The 25705-nt window shown below is 45.6% G+C and overlaps 1 long non-coding RNA gene across 6 annotated transcripts in view; it reads left to right on the top strand.

Annotated features, from left to right (window-relative positions):
- The first annotated feature begins 1244 nt into the window (after window positions 1–1244).
- The window catches only part of LOC117196202 (uncharacterized), a 128389-nt gene continuing 103928 nt past the window's right edge, over window positions 1245–25705 (top strand). Inside the window, exons 1-4 of one of the 6 annotated variants that reach the window (XR_007477339.1) lie at window positions 1245–2330; window positions 13393–13493; window positions 13633–13745; window positions 13828–13954. This is a non-coding gene — a long non-coding RNA (uncharacterized LOC117196202). Of the gene's footprint in view, window positions 2331–8493; window positions 11167–13392; window positions 13494–13632; window positions 13955–25705 lie in introns of those variants that run through there. The other 5 variants (XR_007477337.1, XR_007477340.1, XR_007477342.1 and 2 more) reach the window with 5 other exon arrangements.

Below are 25705 nucleotides of genomic sequence, written 5' to 3' on the forward strand. Positions count from 1 at the left end.
CCTGATGCTCCGGCTGAACAATGCAATGAGAAGTGCTTTGGTAGCCCCTGCGTGCCCAACAGGTGTGTCCTCCTGAACCAGGGGACTAGAACTACCAGCTTATGGGAGCTGGGACTGTCTAGGACCACTTTCTCTGCAGATTTTGCAGTTGTAAGGCAAGGACCTTGCAAACCAAATTCTAGAAGATATCAAGAGGCAAGTGGAGGGAAAAAAAAGAAAGAAAAGACAAGTGACCAAGACTGCTGCATAAATATAGAATTGGTAGGATACTGCTGGTTCCCAAGAGGGGGACCATCATTCCACCGGTTCTCACCCCAGGCTGAAGGCCCTCTATTGGACTGTGAAGACATCTTGGGCGGGTCTAATAACCTGGGTATCTTCTTTGCCCTTTGCTGTGTTTCAACTTGAGACACAGAAGAGGGAGGATGGTTGCTGTGTGGGGTATGTTTGTGTGATACAGATGGAGATGTGAAAGTAAGGAACTCTGCAGCTAACATCTGAGATTTGCCACCAGCCAGGAAAACATTCGTTAAGAACTACCCTGGGCCACCTAATACGGCATCCTCAGAAATCCTATGGAATGTTTTCAACTTGCCAGCCTCTTATGCACCCAGACATATATTTCATATTCCTCAAATCCTAGCCAAGAAAGGGAAGGAGGTGGACCTGGCGGGCCTGCAGGTAGCCTGGACCAACAATCAGAAGAAGCTTGAGTTTGGTGCTGGTTCCAACACCAACATATAATCTGTCTTTCATCTGATCCCTCTTGGATCCCCTGGATATGCTGGAAATAATCTTTGACAGGTTCAGCTGAAGTAGCTGAGAGAATGGAAATTTGGAGAGCAAGACCCAGACCACAGCAATCTACTGGCCACACTGCAGAGTCCCCTTAATGCAAGTCATCATTTATTACTAACTCCATTGATGACCTGCTGACTGTGGCCTACCACTTCACCAGACCGGTGGGAACAGATGGTCTAATGTGATGAGAGCATCACAGAGTGTCAAGGCTGGAACTCCTTCATTCTACAGATAAGGAAACTGAGCCCCAGGGAGGAAAATATTATAGTTATTCATTCACATTTCTGCTTCCGTAATTAGATTACGAGGTTCTCGAGGGCCAGGACTATATATTTTGAAGACTCACAGCCTAGTAGAGGACTTGGCCATTGCAAGATGCTCAATAAATGTTTCTGAAAGGGAGGGAGGGTGGATGGGAAGGGGACTTGCCTAAGGTCACACAGGTTGTAGTGGCAGAACCAGACCCCCTACCCCACAGGCCGCTGTCGGGAGGCAGGCATGCTGGCCGCTCAGGGAGCTGCGCATCTCCTTTCAGCATTGCCAGCTCTAGTTGATGCCTTCCCGCAGGTCAGCCTGGCTCTCTCTATTGCCCAGAAAGTGTCACTGATGCCAGACCCCAAGGCATCTGCTGTTCCACAGCAGGGCCCCGGGGTGCTCCCCTGGTCTGTGATGTGAACATCATCGGAAGAACTGAGCCGGACTTGTCTCAACTCCCCTGATGGAGGGGCTGGGCCTGGGCTCTCAACTTAGGCTGGTGTCTCTGGCGGGTTAGGATCCAGATCTGGAGCCAAAGGAGAGCCAAGAGTGAGAGCCCCAGGGTCACAGGCAGGATGGAGCCTAGCAAGACATCCAGGCAAATGGGTGGCAGAATTCTGGAAACGTCAGTAAGGCAGGGCATCGGAAACCAAGGTCCAGAGAGCAGAAGGGACCTGCCCAAGCTCGCCCCCTAACAGGGCAGAGACGGATTCGAGGCAGGGACGGTCTCTTCATAGAGGTGAGATGTTCTCTTCCTCACAACAGTGAGGAAGAGCGGGAAGCCAGAGCAAGTCCCGGAGGAAATACGGTGCAGCTGCGGATTCTGTTTATAGGGCGGCAGCAGCCTCGCCCAAGGTGTGTCAGGAGTCGGGGTGTGGGTGGGACGCTGTGAGGGGAGCTGAGCCAGCTGCATGCCTCTGCGTTGTCTCAGGCTCGCTCCACTTTCTGCCAGCCCTGGGAACCTACCTTGCCTCTGTCCCTTGCACTGGCCCCTCTTTGGGGTTGGGGAGAGGCCCAGAGTTGGAAGTGACTCTTTTCTAAGCAGCCTTCAGGGCCCTGTCAGTGACATCATCTTCTGCCACATCCCTAGACAAGGTATCCCTTGTGCCCCAGGATTGGCGCGGAACCCAGAGCTTGGTCCCTGCCCCCAGGGGTCTTAAAATCTTGTTGGGGAACTAGGGCACATTTGAGACACCCAGCACCTGGCACTCTAAGGCCAGCATCACTCTGGCTACACCGAGCGGGTTGCTCAGAAAAAGCAGAGATCCTCGCAGGTAAGTTGGCTTCTTGGAGGAGGTGAGGCTGGAATTGGAGCCCAAGCATTACACGCTGGGTGAGGGTTTTGAGTAAAGTCACTGCAGCAAGACTGTATGGGCTTCTCGCAAGGGCGGGGGATGGAAAGCTTTGGGGGCAGCCTCAGAGTCACGGGGTGAGGGCTAGTGTTTTTCAAGCATTTTTTAGCAGCAGAATCCTTCACCAAAGGAAAACTTAGGTATCAACGTGCTAAAAGCAGAACTGCTCAGCTTCCCTCTCACCCGGGGGTTAGCCCCCCAGGAAAGGAATGGAGCTCTACAGCTGGACTAGTTCAACCTTCTTATTGGACCAGCAGGGAAACTGAGGCACAGAGAGCCGAAGGACATGCTCATTGGCTCTCGGGCACGGAGGCAGACAAGATTGAGGTCTGTCTCCTCTCCCCAGCTCAGGGCTTCCCCCAGTAGACCTTACTCCCTCCAGAATGCGGCCAGACTGGGGAGACCTTCCACTGGGCTAAGGAATGTAAGTTCCACAAGATGAGAATGATGGAATGTGTTTGAGCAAAGGCATTTTTCTGGCATTCTAGTGTGGCAGCCTAGCTCAGACTGCAGTCTCTTGATGTTTCAGTCCCTTTATTGAGGAGGCTGGCATATTTGAATCATCTGAGAACGATCTCCAGCAATGCAGGGTCAAAGACACTGGTGGGGATTGTGGTTTGGGCTAGAGAAGGACAGGTGTCATTGGTTGAGTTTTGGTAAATAGATGAATTGTCAGTGGATAAGTTCAGTGGATAAATTCAGTGGAAGAATCAGAGCTTCTTAAACTGCATGAGAAATTGTGCCCATCCATTGGCCTAATGACGTGGCTTTAATTAGGAATTCAACAATAACTAAAAAAGTCCTCAGAGAAAGACAAATACTAGATATCACCTGTATGTGGAATCTAAAAAGTACAACACACTAGTGAATATAACAAAAAAAGAAGCAGACTGACAGATATAGAGAACCAACTAGTTGCCAGTGGGGAGAGGGAAGGGGGGAGGGGCCATATGGGGGTAGGGGATTAAGCAGTCCAAACTGTTATGCATAAAGTAAATAAGCTACAAAGATATATTGTACAACACAGGGAATATAGCCAATATTTTATAATAACTATAAATGGAATATAACATTTAAAAAGCGTGAATCACTGGATTGTATACCTGTAACTTATATAATATTGTACATCAACTATACTTCAATAAAAAAATACACCTAAAGACCTAAAATGAAAGGTAGAAATAGATAAATAAGCCCCATCTTGAGCTCACAAATAATGCAAAGAACTGATAAATATCTTTGGAAGCTAGACAAGACCTCCTGCCTCTGTCTTCCTTGCAGATTTGTCTTGGCCAAGCCTCCTTCCACTAGGCCTCTACCAGTTTTCGTGACGCATCTTAGTTTCTGTTGCCTCATGGCTGAGAAGGCTAGCTGGGACTTGGAGTGAGGTGAAACACCTTAAGTAGGCGGCACGTGCATTTATCCTTTTTTTTTTCTTTTTATTCTTTTATATGACCAAGCCTAGAAATGCTTGTCAGAGAACATCAGACACTTCCTGAGGTCTCAGAGTCAAACCTCCCCTCCACTATCACCCAGGAGAGCTGCTCTCTCAAGCCCTGAGTCCCCCAGCACCATCTGGTACATTACACACGTGGAGTGCTTTACAGTTTGTAAAGAGCTTTCGAGTATATTCTCTTATTTGAGCCACACAAAAGAGCCGTGAGGCAGGCCAGCAGGCATTGTCCCGATTTTAGAGAGGGTAAAAGCAAGGGTCACAGGGGCAAGTAGACTTGATCAAGGTGGTGTCACTGGTTAGCGTTTATTTAACAGATATTCATTGTTTTATTTCTACTGCCTTATGGATGATATTTGTTGTTACAGCATGAAGCCAGATCTGCTGACTTGCTTCCCAGGACTCTTTCAGCCACACCAGGCTCTTTCTCCTAAGGATATAAATAAAAATGGATTTTCTGCTAGAAACAGGTCAAATGACTTAATACAACTGTAGGCAATTCAGAGGGACCTGGTAAATCCTAAATGAGACATGCTTCATTTGAATAACAAACCAGAGGAGCTCTGAAGCCTGCAGCATAAAGAAATCAAATTATACAGTTGGAGGGAACTCAATTATTGAGACCAGTGGCTTTTAAACATTTTTAAAGCACGAAAACCATTCTTAAAATTCAGTTTTACCAGGCATCTCAATAAGAAAGCCTATCAAAGCAGCATCTTTGTAGAACTTGAGGCTTCACTTAATATCTTTGGAAAACCCTCTTATTTATATTGTAGATGAGGAGACAGGCCCAGAGGCCCAGGGACAGGTCCCTTGGGGAATCTGTGAGCTGGGGCTGGAACCCCAAGCTGGTGGTATTCCCACTGAAGGGTCCCCATGCAGAATGAACTGACTGACCCAATTCACTTTTTGGTCATAATCCCCCACTGTCGCCCATATTACTAACACACCCAATCCTTTCCAGTCTCCTTTGCTCGAGCTATTTATTTCCTCTTCTTGGAATGTACTTCTGCCTATGAAACTTGCTTTTTTTTTTTTCCCCCTCCACACCTGGATCAAAGGCATCTCCCCTCTCCTATGAAGTTTCCTCAAGGGTCATAGTGAGAGAGACTCACAGTCCCACTTCTGAGTCCCTCTGGAATCTTTGGTGACATTCTTAGGATGTTCCGCTTTGGTCTCAGAGTCATTTGAGGCTTAATCCCACTCCTGAGATTTCATCCTTTTTGAGGACAAAGGCCCTTCCCAGGACCTAAGACAGTGTCTTCTTCCAGCTCTAAAATACCATGAAGCTATGATCTCAAAAGGTGTTACTCTAGAGTCTTTTTTTTTTTCAAATGGAATTGTACAGAATCGGTCTCAGTTTTGAATTCCTAAGTCCTGGCTGGTTAGATTCTTTTAAAGCTGAGCCAAGTTCCTTCCATCTTGTCCTCTTCCTCATTCTTGAGCATTTATCATGCAGCTCTACATGAACACTGACTGACCTTGACCAGGGCCTGTGAAACACACACAGTTGCTGCCTTCAGGGGCACTGGCTACGGAGTCCGAATGACCTGGCCCCCCATCCTGGCCCTGCCATTTCCTCAGCAAGCCACGTCCTCCCTTAGAGCCCCGGCCTCTTCAGCCATTACACATGCCCACTCCTCTGTGAGGAGCTGAAGACAGGTACATATAGAGGCATTTATAAACTGCAGGCTGCCTTGTTGGCCAGCCTGTTGAAATCAGTGGGAAAAAAATTAAAGTCAGTGTCTAAGATTTCAAAAACTTGTGTAATACCAAATAACCAGTTTATCTGAATGTTCTCTTTCTAGTGGGTTGCTGTGGCATTATACAGTTATAGGCTTCCTACCATTTGTGGTTCAGCCATGAGGCCCTTGTATTTGCTGCTCTGGAAATCAGCTCACTGTAATCTACTGACTCCAGTTGAAAATATACATTCATTTCCAAAATATCTTTTGAACATCTACTATGCCAGGTTGTTATGGGTTGAATTGTGCCTCTCAAAAAAGATATGCTGAAGTCCTAACCCCTGGTATCTGTGAATGTGACCTTATTTGGAAATACAGTCTTTGCAAGTTAAAATGAGGTCATACTAGAGTAGGGTGAGCCCTACTTCATTGTGACTGGTGTCCTTATAAGAAGAGGAGACAAGAAACAGACGCAGACCCAGAGGGAAGGCTGCCATATGAAAATGGAGGCAAAGATTGGAGTTATGCTTCCACAGCCAAGGAAGCCCTAGGGCTACTGGAAGCTAGACGAGACAAGAAAGGATCCTCCCCTAGGGGCTTTGGAGGGAGCATGGCCCTACCAAGGCCTTGATTTTGGAAGTCCAGCCTCCAGAACTATGAGAGAATACATTTCTTTTGTTCTGTTTTGTTTTGTTTTGCGGTACGCGGGCCTCTCACTGTTGCGGCCTCTCCCGTTGCGGAGCACAGGCTCCGCACGCGCAGGCTCAGCGGCCATGGCTCATGGGCCCAGCCGCTCTGCGGCATGTGGGATCTTCCCGAACCAGGGCACGAACCCGTGTCCCCTGCATCGGCAGGCGGACTCTCAACCACTGCGCCACCAGGGAAGCCCCATTTCTTTTGTTTTAAGCCACTTAACTTTGTGGTACTTTGTTATGGCAGCCTTAGGAAACTAATACATTGGCAAACTGGGCATCTAGCAGAGAATAAGATATAGAACTTACATTTTGATGAAGGAGGCATGACAATAGACATAGATGAATAAATATGAAAATGGCGGGTTTAGGTACTAAAAGTAGGGTCATGTGATATTGTAGTTCTTACTTGAAGGAAGAGAAGCCCTTTGTGTAGGCGGTGGGCTGGAACCAGATCACATAGGGCCTTGGGATGCTGTGTGGGAAAAGAGATTGTCACGGAGCCACCATGGACAGACCTAACTGGGTTATTCAGATGGTTGATGGTGGTTTTGAAAAGAACGGTGGCAATGGAGGTGAAGTGAAATGGACAGATTCGAGATATTTCATGATGATTGAACCAAAAGATCTTGCTGATGGATTGGCTGTGGAGATGGGAAAAGAGAGGAAGCAAGGATGAATCTAGATTTTTGACTTAAGCCCAAACCATTAATTTTTGAGTAGGTGGTGAGGTCTTTTATTGAAGTGGGGAAGATTAGGGGAGGCACATGTTGGGGGTGAGAGGGATGGAATCAAGAGTTCTGTTAGGTTTGAGATGGCTGTTAAACATCTTTGTGGAGGTGCAAGCAAGCCATTGGTTGTTTGAGTTCAGTGGCAGGAGGGCCTCTAAGACCAGGGTCCTTCTCCCTGTATGGTGACAAAAGACTTTTCCAAATCCCAAGGCCTCCAGTGAGACTGGAGAGAGTTTCTTTTTTCCTATTGGAAGCCTTCTCTTTGTCCAGGATTATAGCTGGGCATATGCCTCCTGAGTGGCCCTGAATAACCGCTAATGCTAACAGACTTGCTAAGTAGTGTGGAAGTTTTTAAACTCCTTCACGAAGTATTTTGTGCTTCCTGCAGTGTCTTCAGAGCTGTGTCTAGCTTCATCTGCAGAGTCAGGTCTCCTGGGGCTTCCAGGATAAACTGGGTGGAAGCGTTGGGGGAAGCTGTAGGTGACCCTGGACAGTACTTCCAGGGCTACAGGCTCCAAGCTGGTTGACTAATTAAGAAAGCAGAAGAAACTTTTGCTTTGCGCAGACTCATTTCCAGCACAAAGAGCTTGGGGGAAAAAAAAAGCCAGAAATTCCTCTACTCTGGGCAGGCCAAGCCTCACCCAAGTGTGCTGACTCAGAAATAGCAGCTGCTTGCCCTGGGAGCCAGCAGTTGTTGGCACAATCAAAGATCAATTAAAACATGCCATTCTGGTTTGCTCTCCCTACACCAGTCCTTCCAGGGCACTTCCTCTCACTTTCAACTTCCTCCAAAGACTTCTTTCCTGTCTAATTAACTTGGAGCCCAGTGGCCTGTGAAGGAGGTGGCTGGAAGGAGGGAGGAGCGGTGCACCAGCAGCTAAGACCTGGGGCTTGCTTGGCTTCCTCCAGCACCATTCCTGGGACTGTCAGTAATTCACTGACCTCCCTGGGCCTCTAGTTCCCCAACTACAAAGCAGATAGTGATTGTCCACCTTCCTGTCCTGTGCTTCCAGGGTCACCCTGAGGGTGAAGAGAGAATGCATATGGCCATGCTCCGTAAACTGTAGGCCCCTCTCCGAGTTTAGCGGTTTCTGTGACGGATAGCATATAGAATACGACAAAGTGTATATTTTTAACCCATCTTAAAATTAACCCTAAGAGAAAAAAAAATGGAATCATTCTTTTCTAGTTGCAAAATAGTTTAGGGGGGAAGAAATCAATAATCCAGAGACTCCTGGAGTTTCTCGAAGTTGACATCTCCCTGGCCCCAGGGGCCCAGAAGAGGGGGTGTAACTGGGTGCCAGAGAATGGCTACAACACAGGGTTCCAGGAGCCTCCCAGGGAGGGTTGCCAGATCAAGTAAATAAAACTACAGTATGTCCAGTTAAGTTGGAATTTCAGATAAACAACACATAATTTTTAGTATAAGTATGTTCCAAATATTGCACGGGATATACTTATACTAAAAAATTATTCATTGTTTATCTGAAATTCCAGTTTAACTGGGTGTCGGATATTTTATCCGGCAGCTCTAGAGGATGCCTGGGTCGCATCAAGCAGAGGATTCAGTAGGTCTAGAAAGCCACGCGGGTGGTCAGTATGCCTCACTCGTGTCCCCAGGAGAGTGCCCTGCCTTCAGCGTAGGGTCTCCTTACCCTTCAAGCAATTCGGATTAAGGAAATGGTCTGCCTTTACTAATTCAGTATGTGTGTTTGAGGGCTTCCTATGTACAAAAGGGCATTGTCTAAATGTGCAAGACCATAAATCTAGTCACTGTAGACTTAAAGCTCAGAGAGTGTTAGAGGAAGGAGAGGAGACCAGACTCAAAGGAGACAACAAGGTGAAAGGTGAGGAGGCTGTTTGCTGGGAGGAGGACTAAGGAGAAGCCAGGGGCAGGGGCTTCCCATCCCCCAGCACAGCCTCTTTCCCCGCTGACTGGGCGCTTGGACCCCCTGACTGTCATGCCCTTATGCAACTCCTCCCTGCAAAGTCCACACACTGCTGTCACTAGTGGGCTTTGGACACAGGCTTTTCAGTGAGGTGAAGGGAAGCAGCGAGGGAATTACCCTGGGCAACGCTTCTTCTGAGGGAAGCAAATTTGAGATTTTCTGCATAACTTGTCATTAGCAACACCAGACATGCACAAAAAGGAGAAAGCAAAGAACACTGGCCACTGACCGTGCTGTACTCCCGCCTCAGGAGACACTTGTCTGGCCCCAGTGTCTCCTTCCTTCCCTTCCTTCCTGCCTTTCCTCATTATTTCCTGACTAACTACTCACAGAGGAGAATCAGCCAGAGTCCCACTAATAGGATGCCTACAATCAGAGGTAAGAAAGTTAAGAAGGGGAAAGAACTGAGGCCTGAGACAGATCATGCCCAACTAAGGAATCCAGGAAGGCTTCCTGGAGGAGCTAGCATTTTGTTGTGAGGGCTGAAGCACACATAGGATTTGGGCATGTAGAGATGGGTGGGTGGGGGAGACAGGTCACACAAGCAGAGGAGAGCGCAAGGCAAGGAACAGAGCTGGAGAAGCCCAGAACACAAGAAGAAAGTGGTGATCAGGGAGATTTCGGACCATTCTGAGGTTGGTCTCAGGGTTCAAACCAGGGACTCAAGGGAAAGCAAAGTTTGCACTGTCCTAGGATGCTCAGAGAAACGTTCTGACCCACTTGTTTACCTGTTTTTCTCTTTCCCCTCACTTGAGCACATCTTTCTCTGTTGGAGACTCATTTATAATTCAGGCAACCTCCTTCAGAGGGAGCAGGTGTTTCTCTGGGATGAAGCACCTTGGGAAGCAGAATGTACAAGTGGAAAAAAGGCGTGTCACAGCAGAGCTGGGCAGAGAGAAAATTGGGTCGCAGCAAGGGCAGAGGAGGAGGAGGCTTGTTGGTATGCGGTGACAAGGCAGCAAAAGAGGAAATCATTCCCTTCCTATACCTGCTTCTGAAAATCTGGATTGACTTTACCCTCCTTCAGCCCCACTATCCATGATCTCATCACTAGACTGCCTTTCTTTGAGTCTCAACACCCCCTTCCTCCTCCAAGATGTCCCTTTAAAAATGCTCACATCCTTATGAAGGACTGTCTACCCTGAGTTCCTCAGACAGCAGAGCCTGAGGTAAATAAGCTTAAGTATCTGCTTTATTAGGGTGTGCAACCCCAAGGAGCAGAAGTAAGGGAAAGGGGAGTGAGGCGGAGGGAGATCCAATAGAAGGGCATATTTTCAAGCTGGCCGCAACTTGTATAAAAACCACAAGTGCCGCTTTCACGAGACCATCTTCTGAGAGGCCTTATAACAACCATATACAACATTCCTTCTCGGTCAGGAGAGGAAGGAAGAAGAATGCATCTGCAAGCTCCCATCTCCTATGGAGGCATTTGGCCCATGGGCATAAGTTCCTCTGCTCTTTCACATTGCACATGCGTGAGCACCAGGCAGGCCACGAGGCACTTTATGTGTCAGGGTCAACAGGTAAGCCCCATCCCCATGACGGTGGTGAATGGCGTGGCCTTGAGGTGAAGCACTGTGGTGGCTGGGCCTGGGTGAGGGTTATTGGGACCCACACAGAACTGGTCTGCAGTGGAGACTGGGGCTGAAACAAGTGGCCTTTGGAGAGGCCAGAGAGATTCTGGAGATGCCCATGTGGTATCTGGTTCAGGGACGGTCCTTCATCTTATTATTAGCAGCTGTCGCCTGGGTTACCAGTTAGCTCTTTAGCAGGTGCATGCCTGCTGGTGACCACTGAGGACGGGAGCCAGACACGGCTTGGACGTGTCACGGGGTGGAGGTGCCGGGGACAGGGTGGGCATCAGGCAAGCTCACTTCCCCACCCTCGGTCCTAGGTTAGCGTGTGGCTGTGATGCGAATCACCCTGAAAGCCCATTTGGGCCGCTCACCTCTGGCTGGGAGGCAGGCCCCCAGAGGGCCCCGGCAAGCAAATGCAACCCCACTCGAAGACAAGACATGAAAGGGACTCCTGAGGACCCAGCGTTATTGACGGCCTACTCAAATCAGAGGAAATCAATAGCTCCCTAGAAAGGGCTTTGGGGAAGAAACAAGTGCCAATGAAGAAAAAGGAAAAACAAATACTTGCTCTCCGTGAGTGAGGGTGAGAGGATGAGTCAGGATTTCCCCCAGATTGACAGTGTTTCTATAAACTTTTGACTGACACCTGCCAAGAAGGAGGGTCTGTGTGTGTGAGTAGAAATGAACCACTAGATTGATTTTCTTTCCTTTTTAAAAAAATACATTTATTTATTTTTGTCTGCGTTGGGTCTTTGTTGCTGCACGCGGGCTTTCTCTAGTTGTGGTGAGCAGTGGCTTCTCTTGCTGTGGAGCACGGGCTCTAGGCACATGGGCTTCAGTATTTGTGGCTTGTGGGCTCTAGAGCGCAGGCTCAGTAGTTGTAGCGCACGGGCTTCGTTGCTCCGCGGCATGTGGGATCTTCCTGGACCAGGGCTCGAACCCGTGTCCCCTGCATTGGCAGGCAGATTCTCAACCACTGTGCCACCAGGGAAGCCCTAGATTGATTTCTTAATCTGATCTTCCCTTACCCATCCAGAGATTCCAAATTCCAAAAGAGAAAATTACATAGTTTTGTAAAACATATTAGTACCTTCTTTCCCAAAGCACTCAGGAAAATGAAAAAGGCTTTTAAAGCTCTAGAGGATGTATTTGAAATGCTGTGTACTTCTACCTTGGCAGTGAAAGTAAAAACAAGCCCAGATTCCATTTGAATGGTAAGGTGTCTATCTAATACTTTTCTCCAGGAGTTCCAGGCCCTGCCGTGTGTAAACACTCTCTTCTTCCCCCTAAGGGAATTAGGTGGTCAGCATCATCGGCCCAGTTTGGCAGCGAGTAAAGCAAAGCATGTGATGGGGGACTGATTTGTCCAAAAGAACACAGCAACAGTGTTAGGCATAGTTGTTCTCCACTTTGTCTTCTTGATTAAGTTGCTGTTTCAGACTAGAAATTATGGTAAGGACCCAATGAGATTAAGGACCTCATTGTAAAGGGGGGAGAAGAGGGGCACCAGGGATCACAGAGGGCCATTCCTTCAGGTCTGGACATTTGTTTTTTTTCTCCTTCTAAAGCTGACGTCTCATCAGTGGCTGACAGGCCAGCACTCTGCTAAGCCAGCGAGGACTCTCCTGGGCCTCCCAGGACCTTTGTCTGTAATCAGGGTGCTGGCGTTCGCCCCAGTGACCTTGTGTGGCTTGTATCATGACCTGATGATACCTGAGTTCAGTCCCCCTTTGTTAAGGGCCTTCTATGTGCTGTCTGAGTGGGGCACTGAGTGAGGCTGCACTTGGCAGAGAGGCAGAAGAGAGAATCATTTGGTGCTGACTCCAGTGACTGTGGCCCCCAAGGTATGGTAGTCCTGCAGGGAAGCAGCAGGGGCTGTGGGTTTCTGTCACCAGTATCCAGGGCACAGGGGAAGGCAGCACAGTACTGTGGACAGCTGTCCTAGCTTTGGTTCAAACACCAGCTCTGTCATTTAGAGTTGGTGGTCTTGGGGAAGTGAGTCATTTAACTTTGCTGAACTTGGGCCTCCTCATCTGCTAAATGAAGGTAATGATCTCTACCTCAGAGCGAGGAGATTAAATTGTATAATATATGTAAGTTCCTGGCACACGGAGGCACTCAGTAATTACGGTCATTGTCATGACTGGTTTAGTCCCGGTGTCTCTAGGTGATCCTATTTTGTTAGACTGGAAGCCGTGCTTCCCTGGTTCCCTTGGTCACTCCTGTTTAGGCTTGTATCTGTCAGGGAGGTCTACAGGTGAAAAATTACAGGCATTCTGGAGCTTGCCTCAAAGCACACCCATTGTTCCCACAGGAAAATCAGGAAGCTTCCAGACTGAAGGGCCCAGGCCCCCCATCTGGAGGGTGGGGTGGAGTGGTATTTGAACACACTTGTTTTTCTTTGCAGATTTTTTTTTGGCAATCTGAAAGGGCAGAGCCTATTGCTAACGAGACAGTGTTTTCCATCTGTATCTTCCCTCTCAGATGTTGTCTGTCATTAGGCTTGGGGGTATGGGAGGGGATCAGATCTCCAGGGGCTCAGGATCTGCCCCCAGATTTCCTAACTGGCTAGGAAGAATTCCTTTAAAAGAATGTTGGGGGGGCTTCCCTGGTGGCGCATGGTTGAGAGTCCGCCTGCTGATGCAGGGGACACGGGTTCGTGCCCCGGTCCGGGAAGTTCCCACATGCCGCAGAGCGGCTGGGCCCGTGAGCCATGGCCGCTGAGCCTGCGCGTCCGGAGCCTGTGCTCCGCAGCAGGAGAGGCCACAACAGTGAGAGGCCCACGTACCGCAAAAAAAAAAAAAAAAAAAGAATGCTGGGGAAGGAGACCAAGGTGGTTCCTGGAAAAGTTTCACAACTAACCTCCCTCCTTCTCCTCTTCCTTCCTACTGCTCCAGAAGATGCTCTTCTGATGCTGGCACAGCTGAGCTTGACATTGACAGACAAGCCCCGCCTCCTTTCCCACAACCCATTGCTGTGGGCCTCCTTTAACTGAAAGGTATGGCCTTGCGCCACTTGTGCCCTTTCTTGGGCCACACACAGCTCCATGAGTGGGTGAAACACACATTACAGATGTGCGCAGTTTGTGCAGGAGAGTGTGAATCTTTGTCATCTATAGGCTTTTGGTTTTTTCAAAGGTTACGCGAGATACCGAGTGCTGCCTTCCCCCTCATCCCCAATTCACATATTGAAGTCCTAACCCCCAGTACCTAAGAATGTGACTGGATTTGGAGATAAAACCTTTAAAGAGGTAAGTAAGGTTAAATTAGGTCATATGGATGGGCCCTCATCCAATATGACTGGTATCCTTATAAGAAGAAATTTCGCCACAGACAGGTACAGAGAAAAGACCATGTGAAGATATAGGGAGAAGATAGCCATCTACAAGCCAACGAGAGAGGCTTCGGGAGAAACCAACACTGCTGACACATTGATCTTGGACTTATAGCCTCTAGAACTGTGAGGAAATAAATTTCCATTGTTTAAGCCATCCAGACTATGGTACTTGTTATGGCATCCCTAACAAAGTGTACTTCCCATTTATGCACTGTCAAGTTTTGTGGTTTTTTTTTTTTTTTTTTTTTTTTGGAGTATAATTGCTTTAAAATGGTGTGTTAGTTTCTGCTTTATAACAAAGTGAATCAGTTATACATATACATATGTTCCCATATCTCTTCCCTCTTGTGTTTCCCTCCCTCCCACCCTCCCTATCCCACCCCTCCAGGTGGTCACAAAGCACCGAGCTATGTGCTATGCGGCTGCTTCCCACTAGCTATCTACCTTACGTTTGGTAGTGGATATATGTCCATGCCACTCTCTCGCTTTGTCACAGCTCACCCTTCCCCCTCCCCATATCCTCAAGTCCATTCTCTAGTAGGTCTATGTCTTTATTCCTGTCTTACCCCTAGGTTCTTCATGACATTATTTTTTCCTTAAATTCCATATATATGTGTTAGCATACGGTATTTGTCTTTCTCTTTCTAACTTACTTCACTCTGTATGACAGACTCTAGGTCTATCCACCTCATTACAAATAGCTCAATTTCGTTGCTTTTTATGGCTGAGTAATATTCCATTGTATATATGTGCCACATCTTCTTTATCCATTCATCCAATGATGGACACTTAGGTTGTTTCCATCTCCGGGCTATTGTAAATAGAGCTGCAATGAACATTTTGGTACATAACTCTTTTTGAATTATGGTTTTCTCAGGGTATATGCCCAGTAGTGGGATTGCTGGGTCATATGGTAGTTCTATTTGTAGTTTTTTAAGGAACCTCCATACTGTGCTCCACAGTGGCTATATCAATTTACATTCCCACCAGCAGTGGAAGAGTGTTCCTTTTCTCCACACCCTCTCCAGCATTTATTGTTTCTAGATTTTTTGATGATGGCCATTCTGACTGGTGTGAGATGATATCTCATTGTAGTTTTGATTTGCATTTCTCTAATGATTAATGATGTTGAGCATTCTTTCATGTGTTTGTTGGCAGTCTGTATGCCTTTTTTGGAGAAATGTCTATTTAGGTCTTCTGCCCATTTTTGGATTGGGTTGTTTGTTTTTTTGTTACTGAGCTGCATGAGCTGCTTATAAATTTTGGATATTAGTCCTTTGTCTGTTGCTTCATTTGCAAATATTTTCTCCCATTCTGAGGGTTGGCTTTTGGTCTTGTTTATGGTTTCCTTTGCTGTGCAATAGCTTTGAAGTTTCATTAGGTCCCATTTGTTTATTTTTATTTCCATTTCTCTAAGAGGTGGGTCAAAAAGGATCTTGCTGTGATTTATGTCATAGAGTGTTCTGCCTATGTTTTCCTCTAAGAGTTTGATAGTTTCTGGCCTTACATTTAGGTCTTTAATCCATTTTGAGCTTATTTTTGTGTATGGTGTTAGGGAGTGATCTAATCTCATACTTTTACATGGACCTGTCCAGTTTTCCCAGAACCACTTATTGAAGAGGCTGTCCTTTCTCCACTGTACATTCATGCCTCCATTATCAAAGATAAGGTGACCATATGTTCATGGGTTTATCTCTGGGCTTTCTATCCTGTTCCATTGATCTATCTTTCTGTTTTTGTGCCAGTACCATACTGTCTTGATTACTATAGCTTTGTATTATAGTCTGAAGTCAGGGAGCCTGATTCCTCCAGCTCCGTTTTTCGTTCTCAAGATTGCTTTGGCTATTCAGGGTCTTTTGTGTTTCCATACAAATTGTGAAATTTTTTGTTCTACTTCTGTGAAAAATGCCAGTGGTAGTTTGATAGGGATTGCATTGAATCTGTAGATTGCTTTGGGTAGTAGAGTCATTTTCACAATGTTGATTCTTCCAATCCAAGAACATGGTATATCTCTCCATCTATTTCTATCATCTTTAATTTCTTTCATCAGTGTCTTATAATTTTCAGCATACAGGTCTTTTGTCTCCTTAGGTAGGTTTATTCCTAGATATTTTATTCTTTTTGTTGCAATGGTAAATGGGAGTGTTTTCTTGATTTCACTTTCAGATTTTTCATCATTAGTGTATAGGAATGCCAGAGATTTCTGTGCATTAATTTTGTATCCTGCTGCTTTACCAAATTCATTGATTAGCTCTAGTAGTTTTCTGGTAGCATCTTTAGGATTCTCTATGTATAATATCATGTCATCTGCAAAGAGTGACAGCTTTACTTCTTCTTTTCCGATTTGGATTCCTTTTATTTCCTTTTCTTCTCTGATTGCTGTGGCTAAAACTTCCAAAACTATGTTGAATAAGAGTGGTGGGAGTGGGCGACCTTGTCTTGTTCCTGATCTTAGTGGAAAGGCTTTCAGTTTTTCACCATTGAGGACGATGTTGGCTGTGGGTTTGTCATATATGGCCTTTATTATGTTGAGGAAAGTTCCCTCTATGCCTACTTTCTGGAGGGCTTTTATCATGAATGGGTGTTGAATTTTGTCAAAAGCTTTCTCTGCATCTATTGAGATGATCATATGGTTTTTCTCCTTCAATTTGTTAATATGGTGTATCACGTTGATTGATTTGCATATATTGAAGAATCCTTGCATTCCTGGAATAAACCCCACTTGGTCATGGTGTAGGATCCGTTTAATGTGCTGTTAGATTCTGTTTGCTAGTATTTGTTGAAGATTTTTGCATCTATGTTCCTCAGTGACATTGGACTGTAGTTTTCTTTCTTTATGACATCCTTGTCTGGTTTTGGTATCAGGGTGATGGTGGCCTCGTAGAATGAGTTTGGGAGTGTTCCTCCCTCTGCTATATTTTGGAAGAGTTTGAGAAGGATAGGTGTTAGCTCTTCTCTAAATGTTTGATAGAATTCGCCTGTGAAGCCGTCTGGGCCTGGGCTTTTGTTTGTTGGAAGATTTTTAATCACAGTTTCAATTTCAGTGCTTGTGATTGGTCTGTTCATATTTTCTATTTCTTCCTGATTCAGTCTTGGCAGGTTGTGCATTTCTAAGAATTTGTCCATTTCTTCAATGTCCATTTTATTGGCATAGAGTTGCTTGTGGTAATCTCTCATGATCTTTTGTATTTCTGCCGTGTCAGTTGTTACTTCTCCTTTTTCATTTCTAATTCTATTGATTTGAGTCTTCTCCCTTTTTTTCTTGATGAGTCTGGCTAATGGTTTATCAATTTTGTTTATGTTCTCAAAGAACCAGCTTTTAGTTTTATTGATCTTTGCTATCGTTTCATTTATTTCTGATCTGATCTTTATGATTTCTTTCCTTCTGCTAACTTTGGGCTTTTTTTGTTCTTCTTTCTCTAATTGCTTTAGGTGCAAGGTTAGGTTGTTTATTCGAGATGTTTCCTGTTTCTTAAGGTAGGATTGTATTGCTATAAACTTCCCTCTTAGAGCTGCTTTTGCTGCATCCCATGGGTTTTGGGTCGTTGTGTCTCCATTGTCATTTGTTTCTAGGTATGTTTTGATTTCCTCTTTGATTTCTTCAGTGATCACTTCGTTATTAAGTAGTGTGTTCTTTAGCCTCCAATGTGTTTATATTTTATACAGCCCTTTTCCTGTAATTGATATCTAGTCTCATAGCATTATAGTCAGAAAAGATACTTGATACAATTTCAATTTTCTTAAATTTACCAAGGCTTGATTTGTGACCCAAGATATGATCTATCCTGGAGAATGTTCCATGAGCACTTGAGAAAAATGTGTATTTTGTTGTTTTTGGATGGAATGTCCTATAAATATCAATTAAGTCCATCTTGTTTAATGTATCAATTAAAGCTTGTGTTTCCTTATTTATTTTCATTTTGGATGATCTGTCCGTTGGTGAAAGTGGGGTGTTAAAGTCCCCTACTATGAAAGTGGTACTGTCGATTTCCCCTTTTATGGCTGTTAGTATTTGCCTTATGTATTGAGGTGCTCCTATGTTGGCTGCATAAATATTTACAATTGTTATATCTTCTTCTTGGATCGATCCCATGATCATTATGTAGTGTCCTTCTTTGTCTCTTCTAATAGTCTTTATTTTAAAGTCTATTTTGTCTGATATGAGAATTGCTACTCCAGCTTTCTTTTGGTTTCCAGTTGCATGGAATATCTTTTTCCATCCCCTTACTTTCAGTCTGTATGTGTCTCTAGGTCTGAAGTGGGTCTCTTGTATACAGCATATATATGGGTCTTGTTTTTGTATCCATTCAGCCAGTCTGTGTCTTTTGGTGGGAGCATTTAATCCATTTACATTTAAGGTAATTATCGATATGTATCTTCCTATTCCCATTTTGTTAATTGTTTTGGGTTTGTTATTGTAGGTCTTTTCCTTCTCTTGTGTTTCTTGCCTAGAGAAGTTCCTTTAGCATTTGTTGTAAAGCTGGTTTGGTGGTGCTGAACTCTCTCAGCTTTTGCTTGAGTGTAAACGTTTTAATTTCTCCATCAAATCTGAATGAGATCCTTGCTGGGTAGAGTAATCTTGGTTGCAGGTTTTTCTCCTTCATCACTTTAAATATGTCCTGCCAGTCCCTTCTTGCTTGCAGAGTTTCTGCTGAAAGATCAGCTGTTAACCTTATGGGGATTCCCTTGTGTGTTATTTGTTGTTTTTCCCTTTTTGCTTTTAATATGTTTTCTTTGTATTTAATTTTTGACAGTTTGATTAATATATGTCTTGGCGTATTTCTCCTTGGATTTATCCTGTATGGGACTCTCTGTGCTTCCTGGACTTGATTAACTATTTCCTTTCCCATATTAGGGAAGTTTTCAACTATAATCTCTTCAAATATTTTCTCAGTCCCTTTCTTTTTCTCTTCTTCTTCTGGAGCCCCTATAATTCGAATGTTGGTGCATTTAATGTTGTCCCAGAGACTGAGACTGTCTCTGAGACTGTCCTCAGTTCTTTTCATTCTTTTTTCTTTATTCTGCTCTGCAGTAGTTATTTCCACTATTTTATCTTCCAGGTTACTTATCCGTTCTTCTGCCTCAGTTATTCTGCTATTGATCCCATCTAGAGTATTTTTAATTTCATTTATTGTGTTGTTCATCATTGTTTGTTTCATCTTTAGTTCTTCTAGGTCCTTGTTAAATGTTTCTTGCATTTTCTCTATTCTATTTCCAAGATTTTGGATCATGTTTACTGTCATTATTCTGAATTCTTTTTCAGGCAGACTGCCTATTTCCTCTTCATTTGTTAGGTCTGGTGGGTTTTTTATCTTGCTCCTTCATCTGCTGTGTGTTTTTCTGTCTTCTCATTTTGCTTATCTTACTGTGTTTGGGGTCTCCTTTTTGCAGGCTGCAGGTTCGTAGTTCCCGTTGTTTTTGGTGTCTGTCCCCAGTGGCTAAGGTTGGTTCAGTGGGTTGTGTAGGCTTCCTGGTGGAGGGGACTAGTACCTGTGTTCTGGTGGATGAGGCTGGATCTTGTCTTTCTGGTGGGCAGGTCCACGTCTGGTGGTGTGTTTTGGGGTGTCTGTGGACTTATTATGATTTTAGGCAGCCTCTCTGCTAATGGGTCGGGTTGTGTTCCTGTGTTGCTAGTTGTTTGGCATAGGATGTCCAGCACTGTAGCTTGCTGGTCGTTGAGTGTAGCTGGGTGCTGGTGTTGAGATGGAGATCTCTGGGAGATTTTCTCCATTTGATATTATGTGGAGCTGGGAAGTCTCTTGTGGACCAGTGTCCTGAAGTTGGCTCTCCCAGAGTCAGAGGCACAGCACTGACTCCTGGCTGCAGCACCAAGAGCCTTTCATCCACATGGCTCAGAATAAAAGGGAGAAAAAGTAGAAACAAAGAATTAGTAGAAGTAGAAAGAAAGAAAGAAAGGAGGGAGGGAGGAAGGAGGGAAGGAAGGAAAAAAGAAAGAAGATAAAGTAAAATAAAGTAAGATAAAATATAATAAAGGTATTAAAATAAAAAAATTATTATTAAGAAAAAGTAAATTAAAAACAAAACAAAACAAAAAAAACGGACGGATAGAACCCTAGGACAAATGGTGGAAGCAAAGCTATACAGACAAAATCTCACACAGAAGCATATACATACACACTCACAAAAAGAGGAAAAGGGGAAAAAAATCATAAATCTTGCTCTAAAAGTCCACCTCCTCAATTTGGGATGATTCGTTGTCAAAGGAGGGAAGGAAGGAAGGAAGGAAAGAAAGAAAGAAAGAAAATAAAGTAAAATAAAATAATTTAAATAAAAAATAATTATTAAAAAACGAAACAGACAAAAAACACGGACAGATAGAACCCTAGGACAAATGGTGGAAGCAAAGCTATACAGACAAAATCTCACACAGAAGCATACACATACACACTCACAAAAAGAGGAAAAGGGGGAAAAAATCATAAATCTTGCTCTCAAAGTCCACCTCCTTAATTTGGGATGATTCGTTGTCTATTCATGTTTTCCACAAATGCAGGGTACATCAAGTTGATTGTGGGGCTTTAATCCGCTGCTTCTGAGGCTGCTGGGAGAGATTTCCCATTCTCTTCTTTGTTCTCAGAGCTCCCAGGGGCTCAGCTTTGGATTTGGCCCCGCCTCTGCGTGTAGGTCGCCGGAGGGCATCTGTTCTTCGCTCAGACAGGACGGGGTTAAAGGAGCCGCTGATGCGGGGGCTCTGGCTCACTCAGGCCGGGGGGAGGGAGGGGCACGGAGTGCGGGGCGGGCCTGCGGCGGCAGAGGCCAGCGTGACGTTGCACCAGCCTGAGGCGCGCCGTGCGTTCTTCCGGGAGAGTTGTCCCTGGATCCCGGAACCCTGGTAGTGGCGGGCTGCACAGGCTCCCCGGAAGGGGGGTGTCGATAGTGACCTGTGCAAGCACACAGGCTTCTTGGTGGCGGCAGCAGCAACCTTAGCGTCTCATGCCCGTCTCTGGGGTCCGCGCTTTTAGCCGCCGCTCGCGCCTGTCTCTGGAGCTCCTTTAAGCAGCGCTCTTAATCCCCTCTCCTCGCGCACCGGGAAACAAAGAGGTAAGAAAAAGTCTCTTGCCTCTTCGGCAGGTCCAGACTTTTCCCCGGACTCCCTTCCGGCTAGCCGTGGCGCACTAACCCCTTCAGGCTGTGTTCACGCCGCCAACCCCAGTCCTCTCCCTGCGCTCCGGCCGAAGCCTGAGCCTGAGCTTCCAGGCCCGCCCGCCCCGGCGAGGGAACCGACAAGCCTCTCGGGCTGGTGAGTGCTGGTCAGCCCTCTGTGCAGGAATGTCCCCGCTTCGCCTTCCGCACCCTTGTTGCTATGCTCTCCTCTGCGGCTTCAAAGCTTCCCCCCTCCGCCACCCGCAGTCTCCGCCCGCGAAGGGGCTTCCTAGTGTGTGGAAAGCTTTCCTCCTCCACAGCGCCCTCCCACTGGTGCAGGTCCCGTCCCTTTCCTTTTGTCTCTGTTTATTCTTTTTTCTTTTGCCCTACCGAGGTACGTGGGGGGTTTCTTGCCTTTTGGGAGGTCAGAGGTCTTCTGCCAGCGTTCAGTAGGTGTTCTGTAGGAGTTGTTCCACGTGTAGATGTATTTCTGGTGTATCTGTGGGGAGGAAGGTGATCTCCGCGTCTTACTCTTCCGCCATCTTCCCGGAAGCCTTAGCCTGTTTTTGTTTTTAATTGGGAGTCTTTCTTTTTCTTGAGTTTGAAGGATAGATTCAAGGGGAGGTTGTTTTATTGATGAGTAAGATTTGCTAGAAATCACCTGCTGAAGCTCTTTGGCAGATTTAGAAAAAGACAAAATGCAAGCCCACGCTCACCAATGTCAGTGTATTTGCACCACGTATCCTAAACCATAGAGATAATCGGAGGAGATGGATGTATTTGTATTGATACAAGAGGTTGTGAGTTGATGGGATTTGTCCTGCCAAGCAGTACCAGGAAAAATGAGTAATTATGATAGCAAGTTTTTCATCTTAAAAATTGATTTATAAGCATCATTAGAGAACTTGATACTTGTTTCACTTAAAAGGCTCTTTTTTTTTTTTTTTTTTTTTTTGCGGTACGCGGGCCTCTCACCGCCGTGGCCTCTCCTGCCGCAGAGCACAGGCTCCGGACGCGCAGGCCCAGCGGCCATGGCCCATGGGCCCAGCCGCTCCGCGACATGCGGGATCCCCCGGACGGGGGCACGAACCCGCGTGCCCCGCACCGGCAGGCGGACTCCCAACCACTGCGCCACCGGGAAAGCCCAAGGCTCTTTTTTATTTAACAAGAAATATGTTTCTGCCAGTTATAATTCCAGCTAACCTAAAATGTTCTGGGCTTCAGTGTTGATAATTCAGTAAACCTTTAGTACATTTGTAGTTCCTTCTGGGGCCAGAAGATTCTAGACTTTTTTATGAAAACAACTTTCTTTTGAATAGCAGTTTCAAAGAAGTCGCATAACAACCCTGTGAGGCAGTACACATATCATTAGTAACAACTAGCATTTGTGGAGGGTTTTATCTCTTACATTCATACACACCATCTTGTTTAATTGCCAGAGAAGTTAAATGAATTGGTTGAAGATACACAGCAATCTTTAATGTTGAACTGGGATTAGAATTCAAGCCAGAGCTTCTTCCATGACACCATCTTTTTTCTTTACAAATAGGCTTAGAGTTTGGCCTCTGATGGTCTAAAAGTCCTGGAACTAATTTCCTGCCCATCCTTCCTGGACCAGTTCAGATGTCACCTCTTCTGTGTACACTCCCCAGATAATTCACAACACAGAACTAATTGCTCCTTCATCTGCAGCCCCAGAGCACTTTTTCAGGCCCTTTCTCACAGTTCTCACTCCCTTTTGCTTATATTTTGGTTTTCTGTGTACCCATTTTATCATCCCAATAGACTGAGCTCTGTGAGGCTGAGAGGAGGACTTCCTCAGCCCAGCCACCCCAATGCTCAACCGACAGTGCTCAATGTGTGTTAAGGATGTGAAGATGAATTGCACTCACGTGCCCCAAATGTCAGGTTCAGAGGTGCTCCTTGGCCAAACAGGAGTTCTCGGAGTGTATGGGAACATAGGCCCCTCATCTACAAGAACTGGGAACATTTTTCCTGATGGAAGGATGACTAATTCACACTACCCCACACCTAAACTAATGTCATCTTCTTGCTACTCCCCAACTGCTTCTTTACTTTGGTTTCTTCACTCTTTTGTTTTTTTCCTTGGGTAGGTGTCAGTGGTTCTAACCACCAACTCTACCTCCTGTGCCCTCCTGCCCCCAGCCCTGGTCCACAAACCTGGAGAAACTCCAAAACAAAGTGGCTTTCAACATGTAGACCCATCGACCTTCAAATTCCAACCTGCAGCCACTGAGGAACCAGGGGTAGCAAAAACTTGGTGGGTCTGGAGGCCCATTAATGAAATTTACCTCTCTATTAACATCTTAGAAATGTTACTACCGATAGGATACTCTTTAGAAAAATTTTCAGATGGTAATTTTTCAGGATGCTGGAAGATAACTCACAATTAGCCGTTTTAGCTGCTAAATATTGCTTATCTATATAAATATTTTCCATCACTGGTTTTTCTACAGTCTCTGGGTTCTCTAAAGGTGTCAGACAAACAGCGATAATGAAACATCTTCTAAAATCTGGAACATTACCACTCCCAGGACCCAGTCTCCAACCCAGATCTGACCCCCGAAATCCCTTTCTCCTCACCCACACTCCAGACTCCCAATAGCTGCTTTGCTTGAGGGAAGGTTTTCTTAAAACTGCAGGTTGAGCTGCCAGTTCCTGACGCACAGGCAGGCAGCAGGCTGTGCACTCAGAGCAAAGAGAGATCTTTTTTGAGGCTTGAGAATATCAATATGCGGCTGCTTTGCTAAAATGCTTTCTGTCTCACAGTCAGAGAAATCTGCTTGCCTTGAGCTAGCCTCCAGTTTCTTGTTAAGATCTAATTTTAGAGCTAATTTGGGTTCCATTAGTATATGGTTCTGTTGCAAATCTGACATTAACATTGGCGGCTTGAGGAGAAACAAAGGGAGGAAAAGCCTTTTACCCTAACTGCAGCGATGCGGGCACATATGGTGTCATTTTTCAAGGAACAGATTTTTGTCTTTCTTGCCATTTCAGAGCTGTTTCCCTCTGAAATTACCAGCTCTAATTTAATGCAGAACATGTCTGGATGTCACTGCAGAGATCTAGTTAAACTGAGAGAGCTGGCAGGTCCCACAAATTTGCAAAAACAGCATTCATTTGCACAGTATAATGTCTCCCAAGTCCATGCTCGCAGACTGGGAATCAGCCACCAGCGAGTGTGGGCTCTGCCCCTAGAATGAGAGCCCTTGGATTGTTCTGTGTCTGAGGCTGGGACCCTGATTCCCCAAACCTTTGTGAGGGGAGCTTACGGCGTTTCCCATTTCACCCCATGGCTAGCTGCCCACGTGCTGGGGCCCACATGGCTTTAACTGAGATCTGTGAATCCAACTGTGGTAATAGCAGGGAAGACTTGAGACTTGCTCTCTAATCTGAGTTCTGCCCATAGCTGGCTGGATGACCCTGTTCCCTGAGGCTCAGTGCCTCACTTGTAAAACAAGGGAATTCTGGGATTCTCTGATATCTAAGCTCAATAGCCTGTAATAGTAACTTGTATTTATCTAACTTCTTACATTTTTCTGAGAACTTTCATGTTTGTTATGTCCCGTGATGGTCATAACGTCCTGTGGGGCAGACATTCCTGTCTTGCACTTGGGAAATTCTGACTCAGAGAAGTGAGGAAACTTGCCCAAGGTCACACAGCTGGTAAGAGGGAGAGCTGGGACTCCAACCCAGTTGGCCTCACTCCCAGTTCAAGGCTCTCAGAAGTCAGCAGATGGAATCAGATAATAAGCTTTAAATACTGTAACTCATCACCAGGGGCCATCTTAGAGAGCAGACAGCCGTGCCCAACAGGGCTACATTGTTCAAACTTTTCAAATGTGGGAAGATTGAACAATAACTTGAGAAATTATATTCTTGCTTTGGGACATGCAGTATCATGAATGAGCACCCAGAAGGGGCTGAAATGTAGTAGGAAAAGTACCAGAATTGGTTCCAGTCTTGGCTCTGTCTCAAGTTTCTGTGTGACTTAAACAAGTACCTTGGCCTCTATGAGACTCAGTTTCTAAATGAGGCAGGTGGATAGGATGCTCTCCAAAGTAACTTCCCTTTGGATAGGTCTATGGTTCTATGGCAAAAGGTTCAATGCCAAAACCAAACAGCATAGCAGCAGGCGTAAGACTTTTGGTTAGGGAGAGCCCTCTATGCCCAAGACATCCAAACTCTATAAAAACAAAATGATCCAGGAAGTTAAAAAGTGAAGCCGATATAAAGAGTGAACAAAGCAGGTTACTTCTGTAAGTGACTAAGCAAATGTGAAAACAGGGGTTAGAAACTCCTGCAGGAGCCAGCCAAGTTAATAACGAGAGAGGCAGGCACAGTACAGGACAATAGGCAGTGGTGGGGACTGCAGTAAACTGGCAAGCACGGCCTGACTAAAGGGAACGGTGACCACTGAGCTCCAACCAAGTTTTGCCAAGCAGGAATGTAGACGCAGTGCAGACAATATTCCAGCTTCTCAAGAGAACTGGAGATCTGAATATTCATGTGAAATAGCCTAATTTTTAAACATTGGCAACAAATCCAAAGACTTAAAACCCTTTCATGACAAATGTGTCTGCTAGCCATATGCTGCCCAAAAGCACCAGTTTGTTAATTCTGTGTTAACATCTGAGTTTGTGTCTATCTTTGCCTTAAACAATTCCAGAGGGCCTGTTTCCTGGCCTTACTTGGGAGCATGCTGCAGTAGTGACCTGCCTGTACCATTTCAAGTCAACAATACTTTTC

This window comes from Orcinus orca, chromosome 5, assembly GCF_937001465.1.
Source record: "Orcinus orca chromosome 5, mOrcOrc1.1, whole genome shotgun sequence".
In the NCBI taxonomy this organism is placed as follows: domain Eukaryota; kingdom Metazoa; phylum Chordata; class Mammalia; order Artiodactyla; family Delphinidae; genus Orcinus; species Orcinus orca.